This window comes from Phoca vitulina, unplaced genomic scaffold (assembly GCF_004348235.1).
Source record: "Phoca vitulina isolate PV1807 unplaced genomic scaffold, GSC_HSeal_1.0 scaffold32, whole genome shotgun sequence".
NCBI classification, from domain to species: domain Eukaryota; kingdom Metazoa; phylum Chordata; class Mammalia; order Carnivora; family Phocidae; genus Phoca; species Phoca vitulina.
The window spans coordinates 15,371,376-15,382,978 of NW_022589735.1; positions in this window are offsets into that span (position 1 = coordinate 15,371,376).

Consider the following 11,603-nt stretch of genomic DNA (forward strand, 5'->3'; position numbering starts at 1 on the left):
ACGGGTCTTCCTCATTTCTGCTCCCACCTAAGTCCTTCTTTGTTCCTCTCCAGTTCTCCTTCCCTTCTCTCCTACTTCTATTCTATTTCCTTCACCCTGAGTCTCTGTTTCTCCTTCCTTCCTTCTTCTCTCCTTCTGTCCTTCCTTCCTCCCTCTGTCTTTCCCTCCCTCCCTCCTTCCTTCTATCCTTTTCTGTATCTTCTTTTTTCATCTCTAGTGTCCTTTCTATCATATTATTCCGTATCGGTTTCTCTCTTGAAGATGATGGCATTTAGAAGCTCCAAAGAGAAGTAAAGCATCTCCTTATCCTTGCTGCGGAGGCTGAGATTCAAGCTTGCAGGGAACAATTAGAATGCGATTTTAGGAGAGGCCATTCACAGGCTACATCATACTCCCTGCTCCCACATCGACCTGCTGAGCTATTCACATGCTGTCATCTCAGGCAAAATTGTTTATCCATCACATAATGCTAGTCTATGTTGTGTCTGTTAGAGCCCTGGTGAGGAGTCTGTCCTGGATTGGACAGTTGGACCCAGGCACATGGTCAACACAAAACACGAGAGATCCATATTTGGGCATGAGTATGCCTTAAACACTAATGGGGTTTGGCACAACTGCGGCTCTGGAAATCCAGCCCACAGATCAAGTCACACATCAGGGAAAATCAAAACAGAATTAAGTTGGCCACTTTTTCTTCACGTAGACACGAGAGGCATTTTGAGTCAAGTCTGTGCAACCTTGTTTTTCATGTTCAAGTCAGCCTGTGGGCATGGCCAAATGTTATCAGTGCCCTATTTTATACAACTTTTTCCCATGCACAGATGAAAAAGGCTCAGATACAGACCCAAAGTGCGGATTCAGAGGCAGCCCATGAGCCAATGGTCCTTTCCCTCCTAAAAAACCTTGAAATCACTGGATAAACATGCATCTGCCTAGGACAGCTTGCATATGTTCCTGCCTGGTGGATGGGGGATGAACAGGGTTGGGCCCGCGATCTTTGGAAGTGAAAGGACAAAGCAGTAAATCTCCCAATAGAACACAGATTATTGTCTTCCCAATATCTTTGACCTGGCCTTCCATGGACCCTGAAATTTGGAACCTTTTCACACTTATCCCTCATGATTCCTCTTTATAAACTCAAAGTCTCCATTGCACTGGTTAACTCTTTCTTCACCTAATTCTCTTTCCTTCCAGGTCCCAGCGAATGTGATCCTTTCTCTTTCACTTTAAGCCTTCCGATCCCATGTCATGTGTTACTTCTAAATGAAAGCAATCACTCTTTTCTCTAACCCTGTAGCGTATTATGCCTCCTTAAAGATGGTTGTCACTTTCTACCATGTGTCCAATTGTAACCTGAGAGAATTCTGGTGTCGCTAGAGGGAGTGCTAGACAAAACGAATGGAAAGTTCCAGGACCTGCTGGTGACTTTGATCCCAGAGGGAGAAGTTTGTTTCCTGGTGCTCCCCATGCCCCCACCCCAGTCCAGCAACTGCTAGGTACCACCCTTTCCTAAAACACACACTTCTTCCCCCTGAGCATTTTGGAAGGGGGAGGGGGAGATACCCATCTGGAAAGAAAAAGAAAATTCAGCAGCTCAGGAATGAGGCTGCAAGAGTTTTCTCCCTACCACATGCTCAGCCCTTGCCTAGTGCCCAATGGAGAAAATGTAATGATCAAGCTCACCAGTGAGGAAGAGAAGTACAGATCTTAAATGAGACCCCCACTGAGGCTTCAGGCATTCCAGGCAACCTAGAAGCTCAGGGGTGTGGATCCCCAATCACTAGCCATACTCAGTATATCAGAGGTCTCGAATGAGCTGGAAGAACGAACCCTGCTTACCCTTCCCAGAGATGAGCAATAATGCGGCTGGACACTTAAAGTTCAAGATCTCTGACTTCTCATATAATCCAAAGACATGATGTCTACCTACACCCACTCATATGGCCTGTCAGTTAAACCCATTTCTTAATCCAGTGTTAAAAGTATACTTTGGAGGTGTGGGCACGGGGAAGGGAAGGGGCAATGCTTATGCAGGTCCCAGTAATAAGGAATTTGGCTGACCTCTGTCCCTCCTGGTTCCTGGGAGGAAGCCTCTAAACCCTTGGGATGTTCTGAGGGATGAGTGTCCATGCTATTTGTGGTGTGTGCCCGCACTCCAGTACATTCTGGTTTACGCTGATGATGGGCCTTAGGATGGGGCTGGCGATGCCAGAAAGACCATGTGATTAAAGGGTGAGGCTTTGAAGCCTGTGATATCATCCCCATCTATGGGGAAAGGGACTCGACATTGAGCGGAGTGAACAATGATTCACTCGGTCATGCCTGTGTAATGGAACCCCCATAAAAACTCTGGATATCAAAGCTGAGGCAAATTTCCCTGGTTGTCACATATCCATGTGTCAGAGAACACAGAAACCTGTGGGAACCTCCCAGACCTCATGTCGTGTATCTTTCCTTTTGGCTGGTTCTGATTCATCTCCTTTTGCTAAATAAAACTATAATCACAAGTAAAGCACTTTCCTGAGTTCTGTGAGTCATTCCAGCAAATTACCAAACACGAGGGGGTAGGGGAAACATTCAAACTTGTAGCCAGTTGGTCAAAAGTACAGGTGGCCTGGGGACCCTAAGTTTGTGGCTAGTGTCTAAAGGGAGAGAGGTCTTGTGAAGGATGGTGCCCTCAAGCTGAAAAGTCTAACTCTGGGTAGTTGGTGTGAGAAGTCATCACCACAGTAGAGCAGATATCCACAGGAGAAGATTTGTGACCGAAAGATACTATTCCTCAATCCAGAGACCTGAGTTCATTATAAAAGAATCAGGACCCAAATAAGAACTCCATGCTTATGTATGCCAGAGTCAGGACGGTGTCCTAAACCGCCCTGGGGTTTATTTAACAAGTGCAAAATCGCAATGGTATTTGTTGAAAGAACTCAAGAAATCTCGTAACTAATTCTATTACTTTCACCAATTATCATGCAATCAAAGTTTTGTAAAAAATCAAGGGGAACCTGGCTGGCTCAGACCGTTAAGCATCTGCCTTCAGCTCAGGTCATGATCCCAGCGTCCTGGGATCGAGCCCCACATCAGGCTCCCTGCTCAGTGCGGAGTCTGCTTCTCCCTCTCCCTCTGCTGCTTCCCCTACTTGTGCTCTCTCTCCCTCTCTCTGTCAAATAAATAAATAAAGTCTTTAAAAAAAAATAAAAACGCCTTCTATGTCTCAGTTAAGAAGAGAGTGGAAGTAAATGCATCAACTATTAACAGTAATTATTTCTGAGTAGAAGACTCAGAATTTTCCAAGATGTCTATTACTTTTTGCTTGCTGGTTTCTTGACGTTATGTTTTCCTTTAATAACCTATCCCATAAGGTGAGTTGGTTGGGGGGAGGGGGAAGTGGCAAGTGTCTGGGAGAAGGGTGTTTTCCAAAGGGTAGATAAGGCATTGGGGCTCTTTCTCACACTGTGTGTGCGTAACTTGCACACTAACAATCTTCTCCTGTTGGTGTCATTCTGGCCCTGTGATCTTGGGCAAGTCACTTCCCATCAGTTTCACCATATGTGAAATCAGGGCTTAAACAAGATGACTGCTAATATTTCTCTCCACTAGAATTCTAAGTGCACATCTGAAGACTGAAGTTTATGTGCCCATATCTCAAAACATCCACAGATGTTGGAGGTGAGGGAGAGGAGTTCCTGAATGGGTGACCCCACCCCCCTACCCCCCACCCCCCACCCCGGCTAGGGTAATATTTGCATAAAACTGATTTAGCAAGTGAAAAATGGGCTGTGACAGATTAATGTTGGATGGCTTGCTCTGCTCAGTATCTGGCCCACACAGCCCAGTCTGATCAGATCTTCAAAGTCATATGGTCCCTATTTGGTTTTATAATAAATAACTCAGACTTATGAGTTAGACACCAATTAATGAAATCATCTAGCCCAGAGGAGAGCAATCCTCATGGGCAGTCATTTTGGAAGCACAGACCATCCACTAAGGTTGCCAAGCCTGGGACTTGTGTTCCTGCCGATGGTAGAAATGGTAGGACTCCTCTGGATTCCAGAAGACATTTGCTCTGAAATATACCAATGGTTGTCTCGGAGCTCAGGGAGGGATTTGCTCCCACGGACCTGACAACAAAAGGCAATTCAACCTCCTGGTCAGAGGTTGAACTCAGGACTGAAGCATGTTTGGGGTCAGTATGTGAAGGACAGAAGACTTCTGATAAAACTATATTTACTTAATTTGTTGTTTACATGCATTCTGATAGGAAGGACTCCAGGTAGAATAGTTTGGAAAGTCCTTAAGGCGGCATCTTGAGGCGTCATGTTTCTGGGTGAGAAAGAAACCTACTGACGTGTTCATATTCATTGAGAACCAAACCCACCACGGGTCCTCAATAAACATCAAGCAATCAGTCAATTCTCCAGCCATAGAGAAGCTTCCTGTTCCAAACGTGTAGTCATGGAAGGGAACTTGGCCCAAGACCTCTCTGTCTTTTCCAAATGACATGACTCCAAACTCCAGGAAAAGTTCGGGGTGGGTTTTTTTTTCTCTTCATCCCATGGCAACTGACGGCACAATCCTTGGCAGCCTTGAAAACAGTGATTTCTAGATCAAGACACCAAAGCAATGAAGTTGACCATGCGTCGGTCAAACTTTCACAACTTAATGGAAAGAGAATCTTAAATTATCACCAAGCAGCTGATTGGAAGTGGCTGTACCTGTTTTTTTTCAGAAATGCTCTGAGTAAAAATGATGTGATTTTGAAAATGGAAATCTATTGTATGGAACTCTTTAGCATTGAAAGCACTTGCTGGAAGATAGCCATAAACTGCATTTATCCGAGTCAATTTTGCATCAATCAGTATGCCTCAAAAATGACATCCTGCATTTATTTAGTGATATATCATAAATTTCGTCTCTATGTGTTGGGAAATCTCTTCCCCAACATTAAAAATCCACTCTGAGGGTTGACAAGCTACTAACAGTTTTTAAACACTGTTGTTGCAAAAGCAATTAGTGCTGAAGCTTGACAATTTGGAGTTACCCCACTTTTCAACTTACGAGAAAGACGGAGATTGCACCAAATGTGAAATTCACTTCTAAGGGTTCCACAGTGCACATTGCCCTTTGAAATGATGCATGTTTTAATGATTCCTTGGGCACACACTCTTTGCAAGACTGTTTCAGCTGTAACTTTATAGACCTTTTGATGGCCCATTTGTCTTTGGCTTTTGGAGAAGGGAACCAAAGTTATGTGATCATGTATGTTTTCTATTTAATAGCCATGTATCAAATCTCTATGCACTTCTTACTGTGGTGGGATAATAATTTGATATATTAAGCAACGTTAGGTTTTTCCTTTGTGTGTGTGTGTATGTATGTGTTTAGTGCTATGACCCTGTGAGCATCTCCCATTAGGACCATTAGCCATATGGCCTCCATTGGGGAGCAATTTCAGAGATTGGGGAAACCAAGGGGCAAAAGATGAGTTTTCAAATTCAAAAGCCGTTTATCCTTGAGTATGACAGAAGAAGTGATGGGAATCAAACCAAACTAATCTCTCACCCCCACCCAAAATAGTGATCCTTAGAGCTGCTGAAAGAGAGAGAGAGAGCGCTGAGAAATTCATGAATGGCTATAAGAGGGGGGTGGATACTTTGCCCAGGCTGGGGGATGGGCAACTGAGTGCAGAGAACTGGGCCTGTTTCCCATCGTGAGTACTGGGAGGGGGCCAAGCCCCACAGAATTCCTTTTGTCTCTGTGCCTCTGGAAAGCAAGCTAGATGCCGGTACAGCAGTCAGTGGGAATGAGAGAGGGAAGAGAAATACATGTTCAGGAGGTCTTGAGCCCGTGCAGAAGGACGACGGCCTGGGGCTTCTAGCCAGGGCCCTGGGGAGGCATCACTCATTGCAGCTTGGAGAGGGGTAAGCCAGCTAAGACCCAAGGACCGTGGCACATCCTAGCAGAAGCCAGACGATGTCAATACAACCCTTAAGCGACTGACTCTCACCTTAAAATTCCTAATCAAATGTCAGAATTGACTAGACTTGTGTTCTGGCTGTCAGATGAATACAGAAATGAAATCCAAGGAATGGAGCCGTAATTCCTGCAAGTTTGGAGCCTGAGAAAGACACCTTCTCCGTGAGCGCAGGGTGAAACAAATTTCTCCTGATTGTCTGCATGCACATAAACAACACAGCGCACACAAAAAAGAGAGGCAGACTTCCCAAGGTCATAAATTAGAAGTTTGCCTGGTGAGCGGAAAGTCGCCTGAGGAGGGCTGGGGTTCCAGCCTCAGCTCCACCATTCACTAGCTGTGGAAACTGGGGGAGCCATCTGGTCTTTCCAAGACTCTGTTTTCTCATCTGTAAAGTGGGGATAGCAACTCTATCCCGTGAGACTTGCGCAGGGTCACGGGGAAGGTCAAATAAGAAAAAGCATGTGAATGTGCATTTCAGGCTGCAAACCGCTGCCCTTGAAATCAGTATCAACCTCTTTGTATTTGGTCCAAACATGGGCTCACCTTTCTTTTATGAGGCTGATTTCTGACTCTCTCTACCAAATGAGTTCTCCGTATCAGAAGAATGCCTTGAACACCTGACAACTCATGTAAATAGACGATCCTATCCTCTTGTGCTTCATCTCAAGGAAAGTAAATCAGACGCCAAAACGCTACGAGATACTGCAAAGAAATGGGACTATTAAAGCAGGACCGGATGATGGATAAACAAAGTCTGGGAATGGCAGTATGTGAATACAGAGGGATTATTCAGCACTGGTCCCAACACCCCGGGGGGCCCCCCACGCATGCCTGTGAGAGCATGTTGTTGAACTTACAACAGCTCGGCGCATGTGCTCAGACGGAGTCTGTCTCGTGCAATTAGAAACATCATAAAATTATTTCTTGCATTTGCAATTTTTTTTTAAAGATTTTTATTTATTTATTTGAGAGAGAGAATGAGACAGAGAGAGAGAGCATGAGATGGGGGAGGATCAGAGGGAGAAGCAGACTCCCTGCTGAGCAGGGAGCCCAATGTGGGACTCGATCCCGGGACTCCAGGATCATGACCTGAGCCGAAGGCAGTCGCTTAACCAACTGAGCCACCCAGGCGCCCTTGCATTTGCAATTTTTATCATAGATTCTTGTGTATTACTATATAATGAAACTTTTATCCATACATATTACTGTACTTTATAGGCATATTATAAGGGATTGTCAAGGATGATTACACTACATACATTTCTTGCCTTCAATACTGACTTTGGAGTCAGATCTCCACCTAAAATGGAACTTCATTACATATTTTAATAGTCAGCCCTCATGAAACTGAACAAAACCTTAACTCTGAAAGAATCACGTAGTTCTCTAAAGCGGAGTCACCTATATTTGCCTACCTTTGGCGAGATAAGTTGATTCCAATTTTATTTGGAAGTGAAAATCCACACTCGATTTACAGATGCTTAGATAAGATTTGTACCTCCTTGGCTAACCTGTTTATTTCACGTCCAGCTGACCCAATTCCAGGGCTAACTCTGTATTTTCCAAACCCGCAGGAACTTGGCTTCCAGAGGCCCTGGCTTCACGGGTGGAACAGAAGGTAAGGTGAGTAAGGTGTCACACGTACAAGTGAGGGCTGACACAGGGCAGACATATTTGATTTGAAAATCAACCCATTTCAAGGATTTTATTTATTTGCGAGAGAGAGCGAGAGAGCACAAGCAGGGGGAGCAGCAGAGGGAGAAGGAGAAGCAGACCCCCCCCCACTGAGCAGGGAGCCCAACTCTGGACTCGATTCCAGGACTCTGGGATCATGAGCTGAGCCAAAGGCAGATGCTTAACCAACTGAGCCACCCAGGCGCCCCGAAAATCAATCCATTTTAATCACACCCCAAATTAGGGAGATAGACATGCCATCCTCAGGAAGGGATCATGCATGCAGGAAGTCAGAAAATAATCCTAAATGGCCTCTTTTGCTTTGGCTAATGGTCTCCACAGACCTGAATGAATTTCTGCCGAGAAGAATTCCAAGTGCAATGAGATGACATTATTATTGCCATTTCCAATAGGTAACATAATGATAAATTCTGTTTCTGATACCTTTCAGACTGGTTCCTACTAAACACTGGCAAAGTCAGGAATCGGAGAGTGACCATGACAAGCATTCCCAGCGCGGGTGAGACTCAGGAGAAAGGATACTACACAGTTTTCATTGCGTTGGCATATTGGTACACAGAGTCACCTCCATAGTACATAGTACATGGCTGGTAGTGTTGATTCTGTTCACTCACGACACCATCGTGCACGGCAAAACCAAGCCCAGAAGCTTCAACTCCAGAAATGCTGAGGCTATAAGCTTTGCTAGCTATGGCCCCCGGGGAATTGGTTTACTGAGGTTATGTGCTTAGTGCTTCCAACCTGATGAAGTTTTAAAAATAATGATCTAAAACACCAGTTCCTGTATTCTTCTCTACGGAGCCACGGGTGTTTCAAGGGACAAAGAGGAGACCAGTGGGTGCCCCTCCAACCAAAACATTTCCACTTCTATCTGCTTTATATATTAGGATTTTGTTTAAGATTTCCGTTTTTAAACAGTTCAACTGGTTTTTTTTTTTTTTAAAGTTGAAAATTATTGATCTAAACTGTAGTCCCAATTCTTCTTTTTTTTTTCCTTCCTCACCTGGACCTAAATAATAACCCCAGGCGATGAGTTTCCCAGGTGGATGATGCATATGCTTAAAGGGGATAACCTTGAATCAACCTTCAGTGGAAGCCTTTGACTTAATTGCATACTGTGGGAGCCTGGAATTACGAGTGAACAAACCAGAAACACCTGGGCGAGCAGGCATCCTTCAGTGTCTGTCATTTCTCTGCTGACACGTCTCACTCTGGCCAAATCCTGTAAACCAAGGACTTCCTATTGGAGGTCTGCATCACTGTCCTATCTTTATATTTTGGGGTCCTTCTGAGAAGGTAAATCCTGGTACGAGGCAAAGTTCACCGCCTTCTTTTCTTCAACCCAAGCACTTCCCGGCCTTCCCTCCCCTTCTTGCTTGTCAGACTGGCTGGTGGAAACTTCCTCTGCAGCCCATTCTGGATGACCAAGGAGAGATGAGAGATCACTCTTCACAATTTTTCTAGCTAAGAGGATAAAACTCAAACGTCCCTCCAAAGTCAGAGTCAAGTCTCATGGTTGTGTATTTTCTCCAGCAGCAGGGGAAGACAAAGGTCTTCTGTAGGTACACACATCACCCTGGTACTTGGACACTGAAGCTCATCACTTGCTGGTCAGTTTTTACGCTTTTGGCCTCCAGCCCCTAACACATAGCTCTTTGCGCCTGAGGACTCAGGTTCAAGGTTGAGACTGACTGTTCTACTGAGCATCCCCCATACGAGGCAGAAAACGGGACACGTGTTTTGAGGGCAGAGCTTCATTTGAAAAAGATCATTTCTCCAGAAAGAAAGGCTCTTTGGCATTCACCTTGGAGCTAAGTCACTTACAAGGTCCACCCACTAGTCCTGCGTAAGAATGTTCCTCGCCAATTACCGCTCACCTGGGAAAAGAGCCGTATCTAACTCCCACAGTAGGTCAATCTGAAGAGGAAAATGCGGTCAGGCAGAGAAGGAGGGGCGCCTTCTTATCACAAAGGCCCCTTTGATAGAATCAAGCACACTTGCCTGGTTGATGACCCCCACGCCCCCCGGGGCCAGCCTCAGCACAGACCAGCACCGTTCCTGTTCTCAAACCTTCCTGCACGCGGACGACCGGCTCTCCGACAAAGCCTCACAACACTGGAGGGTGTAACGTCCCAGTGAAGCATTCCTCCTGGGCTCTCCCACCTACGGCATTGCTGAGGGCCCCCGGCTCTGCGAGGGCCACACGAGACAGGGCTCTAGGGTAGCAAACCTCGAAGGAAAAAAAAAATGGCCTGTGAGACCCAGGCTCCTGACCCTTTCAGAGAGGGTGCCAACTAAGGTGTTTCCACCAACCAGGCCCAAGCCAGAAAAAAGAGTTTGGCTGGACGTGGTGCTGAGTTTGTCTGTTGGCTTTTCAGGTTGACCCACTGACCAAATAGGATACCCCACCACGGCTTGGGATTTTGCAAGTTTGTAATCCATATAGAAGCAACGTTGTTATATAAACCTTGCCAAGTCTATAGGTCTTTTAAATTCCCAACTAAGAAGCCGGAGAAATTTATGGCAGTGTTGCTAGATGGGGAGGCCAAGTAAACTCACAATGTTGATCTTAGGTCTGTTTAAATTTCTTTTGCCTTCTGGCACTTTACGCAGTCGTGGAAAGAAATCATTTACTCATAGGTGCATTAAGCCTCTGGAAACAGGGGTACCAGGGAAGAGCATTAGGAACATAATTGATGTGGCACATGGGGTCCCAGCCTGTGGAGGGCAAGATTTCACTCCAACACTGTGGCCGTTCGTGTCCCAGGGTGGGACAAAAACCTAACAGTACGTTCGTGCAATAAATAAACTGAATTATATGGAGGCTCAGTTTTCCTACCAGGGAAGTCTTGGTAATTAACCAGCCCTCCCCTGTGCCCCCATAAAAGGACACACTGCTTGGAAAGGGAGCTAAGTCATCTTATAAGGAAGAGCCACGTGGCCTCGAAGCATAAGGGAGTGAGGTTTTTTTTCTTTTAAAACGCTTGTTTCTTCTCCTCCTCCGTCAGGAGTTTGGGGTCTCTCTTCTGCTCTTTGTGTTTGTAATGATTGAAGGATGCGCAAGAGGAGTCATGCAATTTCAGATCCTTTTAGGACTGGAGTTGGAGGAGAATGAGCTGAACCCTAAAGAGAAAAATCGGCATTTAGCACAGGATTCGGCCTCAATTTGCCCATCGCATGTCTTCGCGGGAGACTCTGGGATTCGTTCAATAGTGACTACTTTTCTGCAAAAGGCTGTGATTCTGCGGGTCTCCTGGAAGGACACGAAGCACACGGCTGTGGGAATCTCCACCTTGCCTGGGCTGGGAAGTGCAGTGAAGGAGTCCATTTTCACATGCCAGATTACCTTGATTTAATACAAGATGAAATGCAATCTGATATGAGGGCTGGTAATGGACTAACAAATGACTCAAGTAAAAAGTCATTTTAATGTAAAGTCCTAGACATGATGTATAACCTTCCCGGGAAGCCTGCTAATTGTGCACCCCTAAGGTTCGTGGCTATAGGAATTTTCTGGATGTGACGCCTACCCCTTATCTACCCTCCTCCCGCCGTCTCCACTTTAGTGCTCGCTTGTGTGTAATCTGAGCGTTTCAGACTGGGAAAACTCACCGGAGTTGAAACTGGAGGAAAATCTGCCTTAAAAGAATTTATAATTTAACAACAAGTCAGGCTAGAATTTATTAGAATAACATATCCTAAGAATCTTCCATATCCCAACTTCCATAATCAGTGACCCAGATCTTTAAAAGAAAAAGAAAAGAATGCCATGGAATGTTTTTCAGGCTGAAGAAAGCTGAACTTATGTAAAGTGTATAGAGTTATTTATAGATGTAGGGAATCGTGAAAGAAAGGAAGGAAGGAAGGAAGGAGGGGAGGGAGGGAGAAAGAAAGAAAGAAAGAAAGAAAGAAAGAAAGAAAGAAAGAAAGA